Here is a 17,194-nt window from a genome sequence, read left to right as displayed (position 1 = left end):
GTCCCCCCCTGAGGTGACAAAGCAAGTAAAACGCAGCGACTAGGGAGGGAGGGAAGGGGCTTGCTGAGCTGCAATCTGGACAAATGGCGCTGACTTCCCTCAGAACCATACTTATCTAGGATGCTGCAGAAAGTTCCAGAAGTCCACGGGGAGAGCTTTTCCCTCCTAAACGTCCTGGGTCCTCTAAAGTTGTTTAAAGGGCCAGTAGCCTGAAATAAAAAGCAGAGTGTTAGACCACAAAAAACGATTGGGAGAAGGACCCATGAGTGTAAGCAGTGGTCCCTCACCTGAGATTCATCACGTCCCCTGCTGAGTCAGAGCTAGGGTCCTTCAACCAGCAGAGAACATGAGGTTTCCTGATCACAGAGCTATAGGTATGACTCTATTTAACCGAGGTGCCTTGATGTTAATTGGCTGGATTCTGACTTCTGAATCTTTTCCTAAAAATTTATTCCATTAAAATCACTGGAAACCTATCAAAATGTATGACACAGGCATGTCGTAAGGTACCTTACATACTGTGCATTTACATCAGTCTCTGCCCTCAAGGAGCTTACAGTCTAAGGGTCTCACATACACACAGGGCCAATTTAGACAGGAGCCAATTGACCTACTAGCATGTCTTGTAGTGTGGGTGGAAAACAGAGTACCAGGAGGAAAGCCATGCAAGCTCAAAGAGAACATCCAAACACCATGCAGATAGTGTCCTGGATGCGGATTCAAACCATCCATCAAACCATCAAATTGTACACTACTGGTTTCAGTTATCTGCACACCAGTTGCATAACTATCCCTTGACTTTGTTAATGGCTCCAGTTGACATCACTTGCTGGGACTTGTAGCTCCCCAATAACCTCTGTTTGCCGTCCCCTGTGGTTGACAGTGCTTGTTGTGCCTTAGGCCTCGTTCACATGGTGGACTCGTTTTTAAAGGGTATTGGAACAGCAGCTGCCTGGTGCTTTGGAGGCGATACTGCCGCCTCCTGAATGCAGTTTTTGTTTTTCATCCCAATGGGGATTGTCCATTGCAATTGTCTTATTCATTTCAATGATTGCACCTGATAAGCGGCAGCACCTGTCAAATGCGACATGTATATTTTTGCCGCAATGTGACGCCACACATGAAACCCATGACAATGTATGCAGCAGTGTTTGCCCGCAGTGCTGACTTTGCAGCGGGCATTGCGTAGAGCAGTAAAGCTGCACATCAACTGTCTGGTTTTACCGCCCCCTTACCACCCGTGTGATCAAGGGCTTACTGTCAATTCTAAGCCCAAACCCTATACATGTGTCATGTGTACCTTCAGCAGAACACACCTGTCCCCCAGGCTTTCAGTTTCCTATCATTCTCTACCGGATGTCAGGCAGCACATAGATGTCAGGAATGTGCCTCATTAGTTCTGAAGTTACATGTAATCCATTCAAGCAATGAGTTAACATTCCTATATTCCATGTCATGTATGACCCACACATCTGTCCTGGTTGTTACTGTCACCTGTGTCGGGAGTGGTGTGTAAATTTGTCATCTTGCTTTGCTTAAATTATGTCTGTGTTGTGAGTCACTGGTGTCATTCTTTATTCTGATGATTTGGCTCTGCTTAGGTACGCAAGCTGAAAAATAACTGGACACAAGTTGTGGATGTCTGTGTACACTTGAATTGTGTGGCATCCATGAAGTAGACGACGATGGAGAAAAAGTAAGGTTTCCTAAAGATGTAAGACCGGGGCATTTTAAGAACCCTGTGCCTTATTTGTCCCTTCACCTATCTCTGTCCGGCCCAAGGTCCGGACATGGACTGATCGCCAACCTGCGCTCAATTATGGCTTGCTCCACTGGAAGCCATAGCCAACCACATGTCGGCAATCGGTCCGCACACCGCAGTCCTCTTCAATCGTTGGTTGCAAGGACTGCTGGTGTCCTAGCAACCTATTATGTCAAGGGTCCTCCTCCATGCATCCATTGGTTGCTAGGACTGCCAGGCAGTCCTAGCAACCATTGACATCAGGGGGGCTCATCATGGCTGGCATCCTGCACTGGAGAAGTTTCATGCAGGAAGCTTTGGTGGGAGTCTGGGAGCATATTGCAGAGTAAGTGACGCAGTGGCGTGCATCTGCCGGGCCTTTTTCTTTTCTACACAAACTAATAAAAACCTGACAGAGGTTTTACCATAATATACAGTGGGGGGAATTTTATCAAAACTGGAGCAGACAAAATCTGGAGTAAATTTGCATGGCAACCAATCAGCTTCTATCTCTCATTTTCAAATCTCAACTGAGCAAACAGAAGAGAGATGCTGATTGGTTGCCATGGGCAACTGCTCCAGATTCTGTCAGCTCTAGCTTGATAGATTCCCCCCACTGTAAACTCAATGTTAAGTATTCTGCACAGTGTGAAATGGTTGAAAATTGCATGTTGCTGTAGGGGAATTGTAGATATATGGATTGCTCTGTTTCAGCAATGGGTATACAACTAATGACAGCTGTGTCTCAGAATCCAAAAGAGCAGTGGCCAGAATCAAGAGGCATATCTACAACAAATTGCGCCCCTGGCGTCCCGTCCAGCTCCTGGCAACCAGTGACATCACCGGCTGACACTCACTGGTTGCCAGGAGCTGGGCGGGACGCTAGCCAGAGTTTCCCTGGTTGCTAAGGACTGGGTGGGTAGATGTGTTCCCCCCCCCCCCCCATTCAAGTGGTGCTCAGGGCATGTGCCATATGTGCAATACCCTGGATACACATATTGGGACCACAATGGCCAAAGACAATGGGCTCATGTATGAAACTTCTGCCCAGCGTAAAGCTGAGCCATTCGCTCAGCAGAGCTTTAAAATCTATAAAATGGCAAGCTCCAAGCAATAGCTCTGAATAATAGGCCTCATGCATGCAAGGCATTCTCTGATTGGGTGGGGGGGTTGTGGGTGATGTCTACCTTGTCCAATCAGACAATGCCTTGGCGGGAGCAAAAGATAGGAAATGCAGTTTTTATTTTCTATTTTTCCCAAATGCCCTCCACTGTGGCTGATTAAGCACAGTGTATTCTCCGTAAAGAGTACCTGTAACCTGCCCAAAGCTATCACTTAAGGGGCTTGTGAGCCCCCTTGTGATAGCAATAAAGTTGAATGAAAAGAAAATGTTAAGACAATTGAAGAATGTATAGTAAAATAAATTTTTAAAGCAATCATTTCACCCTGCGCACACAAATGCAAACGCATGCATAAGGCGCACACCTGTATGCAAGCAACAATTGCACCATGCATGTTAGGCATCGCCGCGAACGTCGGAGTGAGAGCAATAATTCTAGAGCCATCATTCATTGTTACCTCTAAACTGATGACCTGTAAAGGCTTTTAAAACTTTGCCTATGAACAATTATGGTTACTGTTTCGCCATGTGACGGCTGCACACAATTTTGAGGTTTGACATGTTTGGTATCTATTTACTCAATGCAACCTCATCTTTTATATTTTACCCCAAAAATTGTGGATTATATACGGTAGTTTATGTGTGCACTAACATCCATTTTAGTGTATTTTTGCCTATTGATTTGATTGAACAGTTGTGCAAATATTGTGCGGCATAAAAAAAAAATGCAATTGCCTCCATTTTATTCTACAGGTTTCATATCATATATTATTTTTGAGCGGTAATTTTCTAGCCAAAAATGCAGATTTTAACAGATGTGCGCAAAATTGCTCTGGACGCAAAGTGGTTAAAGGGAACAAAATGGATATTAAATTATTTTTTTAAGTTGTTTCTTCTCTCATCCTGCGATAGAACGTGATATTCTTAGAAAGGCGAGATAGGTCTTTGCGATCACCTCATCTGTATCGCATGATGCTGACTACAGCTGAGTGTTAGCATTATCCACGAGCATTTTCCAAGGGATAGCATGACCTCATGTTACAGCTGGCTATGATATGTTTGGTTAAGCCAAAGGACCCGCAAAGGTCGGCGGATATGTTGGACGGCACCATGATGAAATTGTACAGTAAGTGCATGTGCTGTCTATCACATAGCCTGGGCCCCCCCACTTCCCCCTCACTAAACATGAGGCTTGGCTGCTAATTCCCTTTCAACAGACAGAGGAGGAGGAGGAGGAGGAGGAGGAGGAGGAAAGGATCGTTCATGGGCACTGGAGACAGTCCAAGAGTTCACGTAGCTTCAGCAGGGAGTGTAAAGTATGTACATACAAGACAAGTACATGTGTGACGTCTTTGTGCAGTAGACTCTTCATCCAGAAAAACCTACCCCCTTACTAGACACACCAACATTTGTGTATACCAGCACTATGGAAGACCTCCTCTGCCCCCCACTGCCCTAAAACTCGTAGCTCATATCTATGCAACCTGGCCCGGCTGCTCAATAGGATGCCTCTGATTCATATATTAAGAGGGCGGGAGAAGGGTTTCCAGGTGATGTCACCTGAGAGGAGTGCCCATGTAAATCAAGACAGGTAGATAAAGAGAGGAGGATAAACAGGAATTGCCAGTTCTCCGCTTGGTGAAGAGCCCCCCCCAGGATCTCTGTACTGGTCATTGGTACAGGTAGGAACTCGTCACGAGACCACCGTAGATAACGTAACCCAGTCAGCTGTGTGAATGAACGTGAGCTTTGGCTTGTGTGCATGAGTGAGTGCGTGTTATCAGCAGGAGTGTTTCATAAGCTGACAACACTGGATACATGTATATGCTTAAAGGTCTAACACCAGCGATATGTTCACCATTCTTTAACTCTGACAACCGGTGAACAGTATGGGAACTAGGAGAGGTCCAGTTCAAGTACGATAGAGGTGAGCTGAGGATTTCATCCCTGTCTGGCGTGCTGAGGCTTGTAGTTCAACAGCTTGTGTTGGCCGTGCTAAGAAATTAGGCTTTATTTAGGAAAAGTTGTGGCCAGTAGAGATCCAGGGTGGGCAGATAAGATTCAGCTTGCATTATTCTGTCTGCTACTTAAGGCAAATTTTTGATTGGTCGCTAAGGGACGCAACAAGCTATGGGTGCATCCTTTATTGACGATAACGTAAGATATAAGTCAGCCTTATAGAACATATATCTAGTTATGGAGTCTTCTTTGCTGCAGGAGAATTACGTTACAGATGGTTAGCTCAGACTGTAAAATACAAACAGATTGAAGTTAATGGCAGTCTACGAGTATGAGTAAAGTTTAACTACGTTTAGGAGCTTACAGGGGTTAGGCTGTATGTGTCTAAAATCCTTTTTGTCCTCTATAGTATAAATGTCTAACCTATTACAAAATCTGTCTGTAAGATGATTAAACGATAGTAGAGGAAGAAGGATGGAAAGAATGGGATAGGAAGGAACACAGGGATAAAACGTAAACACAACACGTTAAGTCTAATCTGTTTTATGTAGTTCAGATAAAAATATACCGGTTTCTGCTCTCCAGCTGTAATGGAACTACAAGTCTTAGAATGCCCTTGCTTTTCTAGGTATACTGAGACCTGTAGTTCTGGCACAACTTGTGATCTAGGGTCTGCTCCGCTCTGGCTGGTGGACCTACAAGTCTCACAATTATCCTGCTTTTCTAGGTATACTGAGACCTGTAGTTCTGGCACAACTTGTGATCTAGGGTCTGCTCCGCTCTGGCTGGTGGACCTACAAGTCTCACAATTATCCTGCTTTTCTAGGTATACTGAGACCTGTAGTTCTGGCATAACTTGTGATCTAGGGTCTGCTCCGCTCTGGCTGGTGGACCTACAAGTCTCACAATTATCCTGCTTTTCTAGGTATACTGAGACCTGTAGTTCTGGCACAACTTGTGATCTAGGGTCTGCTCCGCTCTGGCTGGTGGAACTACAAGTTTAAGAATGTTCTGCTTTTCTAGTTATACTGAAACCTGTAGCTCTGGCATAAATGGGGATCCAGAGCTTGCCTCGTTCTGGCTGGTGGAACTACCAGTCTAAGAATGTTCTGCTTTTTTAGTTATACTAAAATCTGTAGTTCTGGCATAACTTGGGATCTAGAGTCTGCTCTGTTCTGGCTGGTGGAACTACAAGTCTCAGAATTATCCTGCTTTTCTAGTTATACTGAAACCTGTAGTTCTGGCATAACTTGGCATCTAGAGTCTGCTCTGTTCCGGCTGGTGGAGTTACAAGTCTCAGAATGTCTTGCTTTTCTAGTTATACTGAAACCTGTAGTTCTGGCATAACTTGGGATCCAGAGTTTGCTATATTTTGACTGGCTTACCAGCATCTATAACACGTGGTTATGGTGTTGGAACCTTGTATTAACTATTCACAGAAAGATGTATTGATTTCCAAGACAGACCCATCTGCATCACTATGAACCCACCACATTTTCAACCACACACATATTTTTAGACAGATGGTTAGTGAAAGATGTATTAATAAAATGGTCAGTGTTAAAATTTCTGCAACTGATGTATCTTAAGCTGGTCATACACATTTAAATCAAATTGCGGGCTGAACAAAAGAAAACCTTTTAGATTTCTCTATTCATGCTAAAAAAAAGCATGGACAAAAGAAATCTCCCCTTTCAGCTATTGTATTCCGACAGCCAGCGCCCCTAGAGATGTGAAAATTACTTGGACAGTGAGTGCAGCTGATTGGCCGTAGTCGCTGCTTGGATGACAATTCTCCAGCTCCTTCAACAAAAATTGGTTGCAAATTAACTTTTGCCATGCCAGGTGGTGTTGGGGCAGCAGGGAGTAGAGGAGCAGCATGGGTGTGGAACTGATATCTACCCGGCCGGGTAGTTGTTTTCTACATTTAGCCCTGCTTTGGCCAAGCAGAGCTGAATGTACAGCGGGGAAGCCACCGCTTGTTTTGAACAAGTGATCTTGGCGACATTGTATGCAGCCTGCAGGTCTCCCATTCTCCATGGTGGGGGTGGGGGGGGGGACAGCAAGTAGGGGGTGCGTTGAGGAATCTGGCCTTGGGGCAGCAGAGAGAGTAAATCCAGCTCTGCCCCCAACGGATTGTATTTTGGACGAGCAGCAAAAAACTGAAATTCAATCCATGTATGGCCAGCTTAAGTCTTCATTCTCCCAAAGGCCAAGTCCAACCAAAATTAGTGTTATAGCTATGACAAAGCAGCCTTCGTTTTAAGCAGAACTTCAGTTTTTAAGAAAGAATTAGATGCACAGTAAAGTTAAAACAAAAGTAAAGCCGCCCCTTTCTGGAGTACTTACCTTCAATCTAGAGCTGTCGTCAATAGTAATTCCTTTAAACCACTAGATGTTTCTCAGCCTTCTAGATTGAATGGCAGCTATGGTCATTCAACTCACTTCCCCTGAGCCCAGGCTGTCATAGATCCAACCTGTGGGGTGCCATCATCATGCAGCCTGATCTCCAAGTACTGCTGCACTGAACGGTGCTCACATGTCACTAGGTGCATGCCTCTCCCAGAGGAAAAGAGGAAGACTGGCCAGCAGATCATTGGTAAAAATGGCACTGGGAGGATCCTTGAAAACCTGGAGTTCTGCTTTAAATTACCTGCCCCTTTATATGAACTCCTTGTTAAGGAAGCTAAGTTCGATCTCCCTCCCTGTCCTGCTTTGGCTGCCACTACGTGACACACACAACGACAGGCGCCCTGGCACGATACACCCCTTGGACTGATTGGCGGGTGGTAGCGCACCTATACAGGCAGCATCTTGGTTGCTAGGCAGGGGTTGACTCGAGCATCCTTGCCTCCTCCCGCCTGATCGGCTGCAGTACTGTAGCACTCAATTTGACAGTGTTAAGCTACCTGACTCTGTGTCTCTTACCTTGCCTTGCTTTTCTCTAATTTTCTCTAAATGTACCTTGCTTTGACTTGCTACGGATAACGGACTTCTCTCAGAATGCTGCCCTCCTTTCCCTGAAAAGGATAATGGATTTTTCTCTGAATGCTGCCTGCCCTGACCCATGCTTTGGGTAATGGATTACTCTCTAAATGTCAATGGCTCTGATATTCTGACCAGTTACAGATTACCTATCTTCTCAGGATCATTTGTCACAGTAATCTCCCTCTGGGGGGTCCTGGACGGCATCCCAGTTCTGTGAATATATTGCCCAAGTCCTGGGGACATCCAAATACTGGCTGCTATGGGTGAATCCATTTTATCTTCACTGTATTCTCTCACAGTAGGGTGCCACTGGGTTCCCTTACACCGGGGATGGCCAAACTCCGGCCCTCCAACTGAGGTGAAACTACAAATCCCATGAAGCATCTCTCTCTGGGAGTCATGTCTGTGGCTGTGAGAATCTTGTAAAGCTTCATGGGATTTGTAGTTCCCCCACAGCTGGAGGGCCGCAGTTTGGCCATCCCTGCCTTACACTCTTGACATTTTCCTTGCATTAATTTTCGCTCCACCCTCTTGCACAAGGCCATAATAAAGATGTCATTCTTTCAGCTGGACTCACCAGTTTACTCTACCTTGAGAATGCATCACTGGAAGCATGATACCATCAAATGACATTGTAATAACTACACAGTTGAACTGAACTGGCAAATTTGGATGCCAATTAAGTCCCTAAGGTAAATAAGAAGCCAACAAGTGTGTTAACTTGCCAGCAGAGCGGTTTTAATAGAAATAGCCTTTCATCACCATGCTATTTGATTAATTGCATAGTGTATTGCTAGCTATAGGGCAGGTCGTTTTGTTTTAGGATTGTAAAGTTCTTCCAAGTAAAGTTGCTATATAGGACATACTGTATATGGGATTGTGACTATGTGACTAAAGCAGCCCTGCTGACAGCCTTTACTTTACCCCAGGGGCACTTCATACTGAAGTTTTAATGCCGTATTCCCAAGTGATATCTTACACTGTCTGTGTGTTCTGATTCCTCTAATCTCCGGAGATTAATTCCTGCTGTCTTCCTTTCCTCACAGTCTTCATAGCAATTGTTGTAGGAGATTGAGATGATCCCATGGAATCAATGACAATTGGAAGATTAGTTCCTAAGTGATTATAAAAGACAGTAGGAAAGTTCGAAAGGTACACAGTATTGTCAATCTGTTCTCCCCTTGGCGGATTCTTACAAGACTAACATTGTGCTTAAAGGGAAATGATAGTTTTGTTATATTATTTTTTTGTGAGTACAGGTCAGATCCAGGTCAGTGGATCTTTTACTTATTGTAATGGGGTGACAACGTTGTTCTTTCTCGCAGTATTGTCATCCTGTGAATTGGGTGGTCTAAAATGGAGTTTTAGTTTAGACGGATTTTACGTAAGGGACACGCAGAATAAAGACCAACTCCAACTAATTCTTTTCAAGCATTTACAGCAGCAGTTTTTGTTTCTTAAGCGAAAAAATTAAAACATATATGCACAGTGACCATGATAAGCTCCCTGTCAGTATGATATGGTATGGGTTATCCCAATGTGAAATAAGAAAAGAAATGTGTATACTGAACAAAATAATTGCAGATATTAACCCCATACAGTTACCAGAATACAATTATTTTTCACAATAGTGGTCCTTTTAATGAGAGGCAAGGTAAGCTAATTAAGCCTCATAGGAAGACTGTTGCATAGTTTCAAGTTCCTCTTTTGGAACCAGATCCCTTTGTCCTTCTTTTTTCCTCAGCTATCCCTCTTTATGGTCTGATAAAAAAGTCCTCTAAAATGTAATATTTAATTATCAAAAATATTTACCCACTGAACATGTTATTCAGCTTCCCTCTTTCCCGTTTCAGAAAGTTGGAAAGGTATGACTTCGTATTGACCCATAGGCTGATGGCAGACAATTTTGGAAGCTTTCAATGGAAACAACATTCATAATTGCAAATGAAAGGCCTATAGGAGACCACAGACAGTTACATATGTTTTTTGGTCTCAAGCAACTAATCAATTAAAACTACTGTAGTGCCAGCCAAAAGGTTTTTGTGACTGATCTTCACCCCAGCTTTAATTGTTTCGTCACCTCAAATGGGGCAGCGTTAAAAACAGTAGCTGGTATAATTGCCGGGGGCTATTTCTATGACATCGTTTTTTGGAATCAAAAGTTGATGGAAAGATCAACCCTTAGTAAAAGTTATGCCTTTTAAAGAGTATTCATCCAATAATTAATCAAATCCATACTTTATAAATTATCATTTACAGCATACATTTATTTGAACACAGAAATGCTTTTAATAAAGTGAAATACCGTACATAAATATACCTGCAACTTCCAGGGTTACATATAAAACCAAACACTTGTAAACAAACTCTAACAGGAAACAATATACACCAGTAAATAGTGCCTACCTACCAGGCCCCTGACTATGACTTCAAAACTCCTACTTTTGGAGTATAGCCAAACAATCCAATCCGCCATATCTGCTACTGGTCCCATTTGACACACCTGGCTTCAGTAAATATGCCCAACTATACCAAATGGCGATGAGAGGACCTTGCCCCCCCACCGCCCACGCCCTCACTATCATCTCCTCCTCCATTGCTGTCCACAACACCACAGCCCACCCTGGGAAGTCCATAGCCACAATAAACAGCAAAATATATTACACATTGTGAATCCCTCCCAACACTACACTTGCACAACTATAATGTAAAAAAACAAACCAAATTAAAGATGGGGTGAGTGGGACTGCTTTCATTTATCTCTACAAGAAGGAAATAGCTGTACCCTAGCAGTTGCTGATGCTTCACACCCCCAGATAAAGCCACCTATTCTGACATACTAAACGACCACTCCAGCCTATCCCTTTAACTCCCTAAACATAAACATTAACCCTTCCGCTATAGTGACCCAACAAAGTGTAGACTCCCTTCTGCTTATAGCCTACAAAGAGGTGCAGGATTACTAGGCTGAAAAGGAGAAATACAAAGAGCATATGAAAAGGAATAGACACACTGTAGAAATGTGCACGGTAAGGCATTATTCTATATACATTTGAAATGCATCCTCCAGAACAACTATGCATAATGTCAAACCCAACTCCACCTTTTTGATAAATTTCAAATTACAAGACCAACCAGAAGAATGATTCTCTTCGCCAATGGTATTTATTACTTACTGTACATTTAGATGTTATGCCTGTAGAGAGGTTCTAAATGCTACAAGTTGTGCAGCTGCTTTGGCTCTGTTTCTGGAATGCTTTCCTCTTTTCCATTCATTCCATCAATGAATATGTCATTATTATTGCTATAAGCTTTTTTGGCGAGTGAAGGCTTTTACCTTGATATTCAGCAGTGTCAGGCATTCGTGTCTGATAGGTGCTGTCAATAAGAAGCTGACAGCTCAGAGTCTATTAGAGCTGCTGCCAGCGCATCCAAGATGGCGGCGCCCAGCAGCAGTCCCAGGGCTTTTGAAAGTCTACAAAAGGGAGGCTTTTATGGGTAAATGACATGCCTAGAAAACAAAAATTGCACATGCAAACTTATGGGAGGAGTTTTGTTGGAAATAATGCACACCTCCCAACTGTCCCTCATTTGGAATGGCTATTCTGCATTCAGAACTAAATCCCTCTGTGCCTCTTATCTACTCAGTTGTCCCCCTTTTTGGTCTGATGGGCAGATATCTCTAAAAAGGTTCTATTTAACTATCAAAAGTGTTATTCTGCACGAAAACCCTTTATTTTATCTATTAACCATCTTGCTTGCCACTTGGAAAAAACAGTATAAAGGAAAAGTAATGCTGGAAAACATCAATAACCAATCATTTTTGGCATATAAGTTCTTAATATTCCACACAACTTGGGTTGTGGCAGGAGTGTGTCCATTGCCTAAATACATTGCGCTGGGAGGTGTCCCTCTTTCCCATCTCAGAATATTGGAAGATATGTTAATGGTCTGGTGACTGGGTCTTTTTAAAGTAACATTTCAGGTAAAACTTTAGTTTTTTTTAGAGTGGGAAAGGGGTCAGAATTTCTGAAAGGTGTTTATTGCTATTGGTGTTTTCACTCACTTCCTGTCCCAGTGATCACACAGGAAGTGAGGGGAAATGCAGGCAGTAGTAAACACCTGAGAAGGGCTTCAACTCTTTCTCGCAACATCCAAAATGGAAAAAGAAATCGGATGCAGTTTGTGTGAATAGGAAAATACTTCAGATACTTTATATAGTAAACTCCCAGTGATCCGGTACCCATGGGGATTGGTAGATGCCAGATAACTGTAGTTTCTGATTGCTTGAGAGTTACAATTAACTCTCAAGCAACACCCCCCTGCCCTATTCATCTGCTGGCTAGATTTTGCTATTGGCTATTTCAAACTGTCAGAGCCGATGGCAGGCTGGCTATTGCACACTAACACTGCCCGTTGTTTACATTCACTTGTCAGCTGCGGAATCTAGCCATCGGCCACAGCAGGATGTAAACAGAAATGTTTTTAGTGTGCACATGTCGATATGAGGACATATTATATAATGTTTTTCTTGTTGCTTGAGAGTTGTGGTTGCCTGAATGCCGGATAATGGGTTTCATGGGTTTACTGGACTATTTTTAGGGCTGATATACATTTATGCGTGGCAGGAATGCGCGTGTTGACATGTGTGTTACCACAATGCACTTTACATGCATTGCAGTGCCCTTTATTTTGACATCACTGCAACACATTGCAAGGCATAATATGAGATGACCTACAATCTCAATACAAATTGGTAAACAAAACGTGAGATTGTAATCCTTCACAGGAGCGAGTTTGGAGTGGTGGCTACTTTACAACACTCACAGGGACCATGGGGAACAAAAGTAACCACCCTCCAGAAGGAAGGACAGTGTCTGAACAAATTCAGAGACGATTTCAGGCTCTACAGCTGAGTAATACTCTAAATGGGCCCTTAAAGACAGTACTCATATGTGGCCTATTTCTTTCAAGAGAAGCTTACAAACAGATAAGGCCTGCCCCTGTATGGCTCTTTTGATGGCAAGAACCAGTTCAAACCATCAAAAGTGCTTATGTGAGCTGGTGCCGAAGTGTAAGAAGAAAAGTGCACAAAGTTGTCACTGCACATATGCCACAAACAAGTTGATGAGGGTATCACAATGGTCTCTGGAAGAACATCAATGCATTCAATGAAGAACAAATTACTTTCTGCCCATCTGGCTAGCAAGACATTAGTTTTCTGTTTCTTAGTAGAGTATTATCCATAATCTAACTGGACCCACATACAAGGACTTTAGATCTATCCATTGGAAAGGATCAGGCCCTCAAAAATATATTTAAATACATTTATGTATAAGCTGCATCCAGAAACTGTACACGTGACATAACTAACTTCTGAGGGCCTAATCCTTATTGTTTTAGCTTTATTACTTAAGCACAACGTTCCTTGAGCTACAATACTATAATACAGTAATACTGAGGCTACGAGTACTTGGCATCTTCTGTAGTATTTGTTGTCTGTTAAGCGAAAGAGCACAACCTGTACTAAGTAGGCTAGCAGTTATTCCCAGTAATGTGTACAAAGTAAAGGTGTTCTAGTTTAATTCTTATCTCCACCATCAAGGGGGAGAACAAAAAATATTTTTGAACGGGACTATTATTTTCCTTTGTAACCACAGTCATTATGATTGTCAAAGTAGCACTAGAGACCAGAGGTGTCCTTCTGGGACCCCAAGGGAACATCATCGCCACCTACACATGCCACCTAAAACTGTACACTTGGCAATATAGTGTACATATTTTTAAAGTATTGGGACGTCCCTCCAAATCATTGGATTCAGGTATTCCAATCACCTCCATGGCCACAGTTGTATAAAATCAAGCATCTAGGCATGCAGACGCTTCTACAAACATTTGTGAAATAATGGGTTGCTCTCAGGAGCTCAGTGAATGAAAGCGTGGTACGACAGCAACTCAGCCACGAAGTGGTAGGCCACATAAAATGACAGAGCGGGGTCAGCGCAAGCTGAAGCAAACAGTGCGCAGAAGTCGTCAACTGTCTGTAGAGTCAATAGCTACAGACATCCAAACTTCATGTAGCCTTCAGATTGGCACAACAACAGTGCATGGAAAGCTTCATGGAATGGGTTTCCATGGCCGAGCAGCTGCATCCAAGCCTTACATCACCAAGTGCAATGCAAAGCGCCTGATGCAGTGGTGTAAAGCACGCCGCCACTGGACACGCCACCACTGGACAGTGGCGAATCAAACTTCTCTGTCTGACTGCATTGTGCCAAGAGTAAAGTTTAGTGGAGGGGATTATGGTGTGGGGTTGTTTTTCAGGGGTTGGGCTTGGCCCCTTAGTTTCAGTGAGGGGAACTCTTAAGGCATCAGCATACCAAGACATTTTTTACAATTTCATGCTCCCAACTTTGTGGGAACAGTTTTGGGATGGCCCCTTCCTGTTCCAACATGACTGAGCACCAGTGCACAAAGCAAGGTCCATACGATACAATACGATAGAACATATTTGGAATGAATTAGAGTGGAGACTGCGAACCAGGCCTTCTCGTCCAACATCAGTACCTGACCTCACAAATGCGCTTCTGGATTACTTTTAGCAATATAGTGTATCTGGCTGTGTCTGCTCTTCCTCCATAGACAGATATGAAACAGCCATGGACATGTAACAAAGATCAATGCCTCCTAAAAATGTTAGTGGATAGTCCACAATTCAGAAAAATCAAATTGAATCTTAAGGGGAATCTAACAAAGTTTCCATTGAAGGCAGATTTTCTATAACCAAGCCTTTGTATTATTTCCAGGGAAGTCAATTTAGCTTCACTGCAAGCAACGCTCCTGAACTAGCATGCAGTCTGTCATATGCTGAACTGCAGCTTCTGACAGTATTTAGCTTCATGGCAGGTGATTTGTTACCACTCGGGGCAACATGCTATTTTAAAATGGCAGTCTGTTAGATCACTGTTTTAAAATATAAGGGGTTGCAAGTGCCACCCAAATCTTTGATATGAGAAAGAGGGACACCTTTTAGCACATAGTATGTAGGCAAATTGGCATATCTCTGCCACAATAATTTAGAGCTTGGTTTAAAGGTTAAAGGGAGTAAACACAATTTTGAAGGGGGGTGTCTATAATCAGGGGCGGATTTCCATTTCAGGTGTCAGTAGGCACGAACAGAAATCTGTTTAGCCTGAGCTGACGCCATTACCTACTGTGGGACCCACCAGCTTTCACATATGCAGAGAAGGACCCTGGGGTCAACCTTCTGCGTTTGCAGAAGCCAATCGTTCCTGTTAGTGCAGCTGATCTCGGAGCAGGAGGGTACATTTTGTACAGAATGCACCCTCCTTGCTATTGCCAGTGTTGTATCTTGACACAACACTGGGAATTAGGCAGAGTAGTTACCTGCACTATGTACAAGAGCTGGTTGTGAAATAAAATTTCAGACTTAATGACCAAATTATCAGAAAAGAGCCACGCTACTTCGTTAGTTCCTGTCTTTCACTGTTTTTCATATCTGATGGATATATATTACTAAAGCAACCCAATCTGCAAACATAATAGTGGACTCAACTACATTTTCTGGGATTACTTCTGTTATAATTCGTTAAAGCCTTCAATAGGTGCTCTACTGAAGCTCAAAGGTCTAAAGATGTGCCATCATACAATAAAAATTGGGAGTGATCCTGGAATATACAGTCGAAACTGAGGATTTTGTTATTTTGTTTGTGGTGGATTTGCTCAATTTTGGACCCTGGTAAACCTCCAACATATAATGTGTTTAAGATTTTCCAGCAGAAACAGTCTGTATATCATATTGTGTTTAGAAGTCACCCAATTTTTTGGGCTGGATCGGGCACAAGCTTACGTGTATGTTGGGAGGCAGATGCTAGCTGGCTGAAAACTCTAGGGTAGGGGGATGTTGAGTAGAAATGTTAGAAGACATGTCTTAATCACTGATATTTTCCTCCAAGGTAAGCAGATCTAATGGACTCTACATGCCTCTTTTTCACACTATTTCCTCCCCATTGACAAAAAAATACTACATTGGCAACCATACCCCATTTAATGAGCACTCTTCAGCCAGGCCTGGGTTGAGGGGTAGGCAGATGAGATGGCTTCCTTTAGCAAGGGTGCAGGCTAAACTCTGCGCTGCATAAGTAGATCACATCTCATAGTGGGGTGGATGTAATTTAGCTTTTTCCCCTTTGGTGCTATAAAACCTTATCCAGGCAATGACTGCAGTGCTCAGGAGATATGCTGCCCTGGAGGAGATCAGATTGTGTCTACACATATATCCACCTGGTAATTTTTCCTTTCTTACTGTATGCTTAAGTTAGTTTTGTTAATTACTACATGTCACTCAGAGCAAGATTTTTATTTTCTTCATGAGCAGATAACTTAAATTAACTGCACGTAGCAGGAAAATCCACTGCAGCCTCAGATCTTGCTGTGTCATACTTCCACTTTTGCTTGTTCACGGTACAATAAAAGAGGCAAGTTATTACTTGATATCATACCAGTTTAAAATACACATAAAACAAAAGTCTTATTCCACCCAAAAGTGGAATGTCGTTCTAGTTAGACATACAGTAGATGGGTTCGTTTTTCCACTAGCTTTTTATATATCCGGAGTAGTCCAGCAGGAACATTTAGCCATCTGGTTTCCAAGGTCCATTTTGTTCTATGGCTGTTACAAGTTTGAGTTTTTAGTTTTAGTATGTGGAGGGTGAGTTTCGCAAAGAACTTCAGCAATAAGATCCTGACGGCAAGGGTTAATAAAAGTTATTCTTTAACCAGTTGACATCCGCGGTGTTAAACCCCCTACCCATCCAGGCCATTTTTCAGTATTCAGCGCTGCGGTACTTTAACTGACATTTATTCCGTCATGCAGCGCTGTACTGAAATGAATTTTATACCCTTTTTTGGGGACAGATAGAGCTTTCTTTTGGTGGTATTTATTCACCACTGGGGGTTTTATTTTTTTACTATATTAAGGAAAAATTACCGACATTTTTTAAAAAAAAACAGTTTCCCCTATATTAAATGATAAAACATTTATTATTACCCAATTTTTTGGTAAAATATAAAAGATGGGGTCACGTCGGGTAAAAAGACACTAAACATGTCAAGCCTTAAAATTGCGTGCGCGCGCGAAACCTCAAAAAACGATAATACCCAAAATTGGCCCTAGGCGACGCTTTAAAAGCTGTTACCGCTCATCAGTTTAGTGTTATCAGTGATTGATGGCCCTAAAATGATTGCTCTCACTGCGACGTTCGCGGCGATATGTAACATGTGTAGCGCAATTGTAATTTTTGCGCGCTGGGGCACCGGACGCGTATTTACGTTTATAGGCGCGTAAACGTGGGGGTGGGGGAGTT

General features: G+C 42.9%; 1 protein-coding gene across 2 annotated transcripts in view; it reads left to right on the top strand.

Annotated features, from left to right (window-relative positions):
• GRB7 (growth factor receptor bound protein 7) overlaps positions 1-17,194 on the top strand; it is a 140,281-nt gene that overhangs the window by 28,507 nt on the left and 94,580 nt on the right. The window contains exon 1 of one of the 2 annotated variants that reach the window (XM_018564494.1): positions 4,374-4,543. The exons of the other annotated variant lie outside the window; for it this stretch is intronic. The gene's annotated coding sequence lies outside the window, so the exon portion shown is untranslated. Of the gene's footprint in view, positions 1-4,373; positions 4,544-17,194 lie in introns of those variants that run through there. 2 annotated transcript variants of the gene reach the window in all.

Source organism: Nanorana parkeri, unplaced genomic scaffold, assembly GCF_000935625.1.
Source record: "Nanorana parkeri isolate BGI_ZX_2015 unplaced genomic scaffold, ASM93562v1 scaffold756, whole genome shotgun sequence".
NCBI classification, from domain to species: domain Eukaryota; kingdom Metazoa; phylum Chordata; class Amphibia; order Anura; family Dicroglossidae; genus Nanorana; species Nanorana parkeri.
Note: the sequence above shows the minus strand (reverse complement) of the source record. Positions and strands in the feature narration are given on the sequence as shown.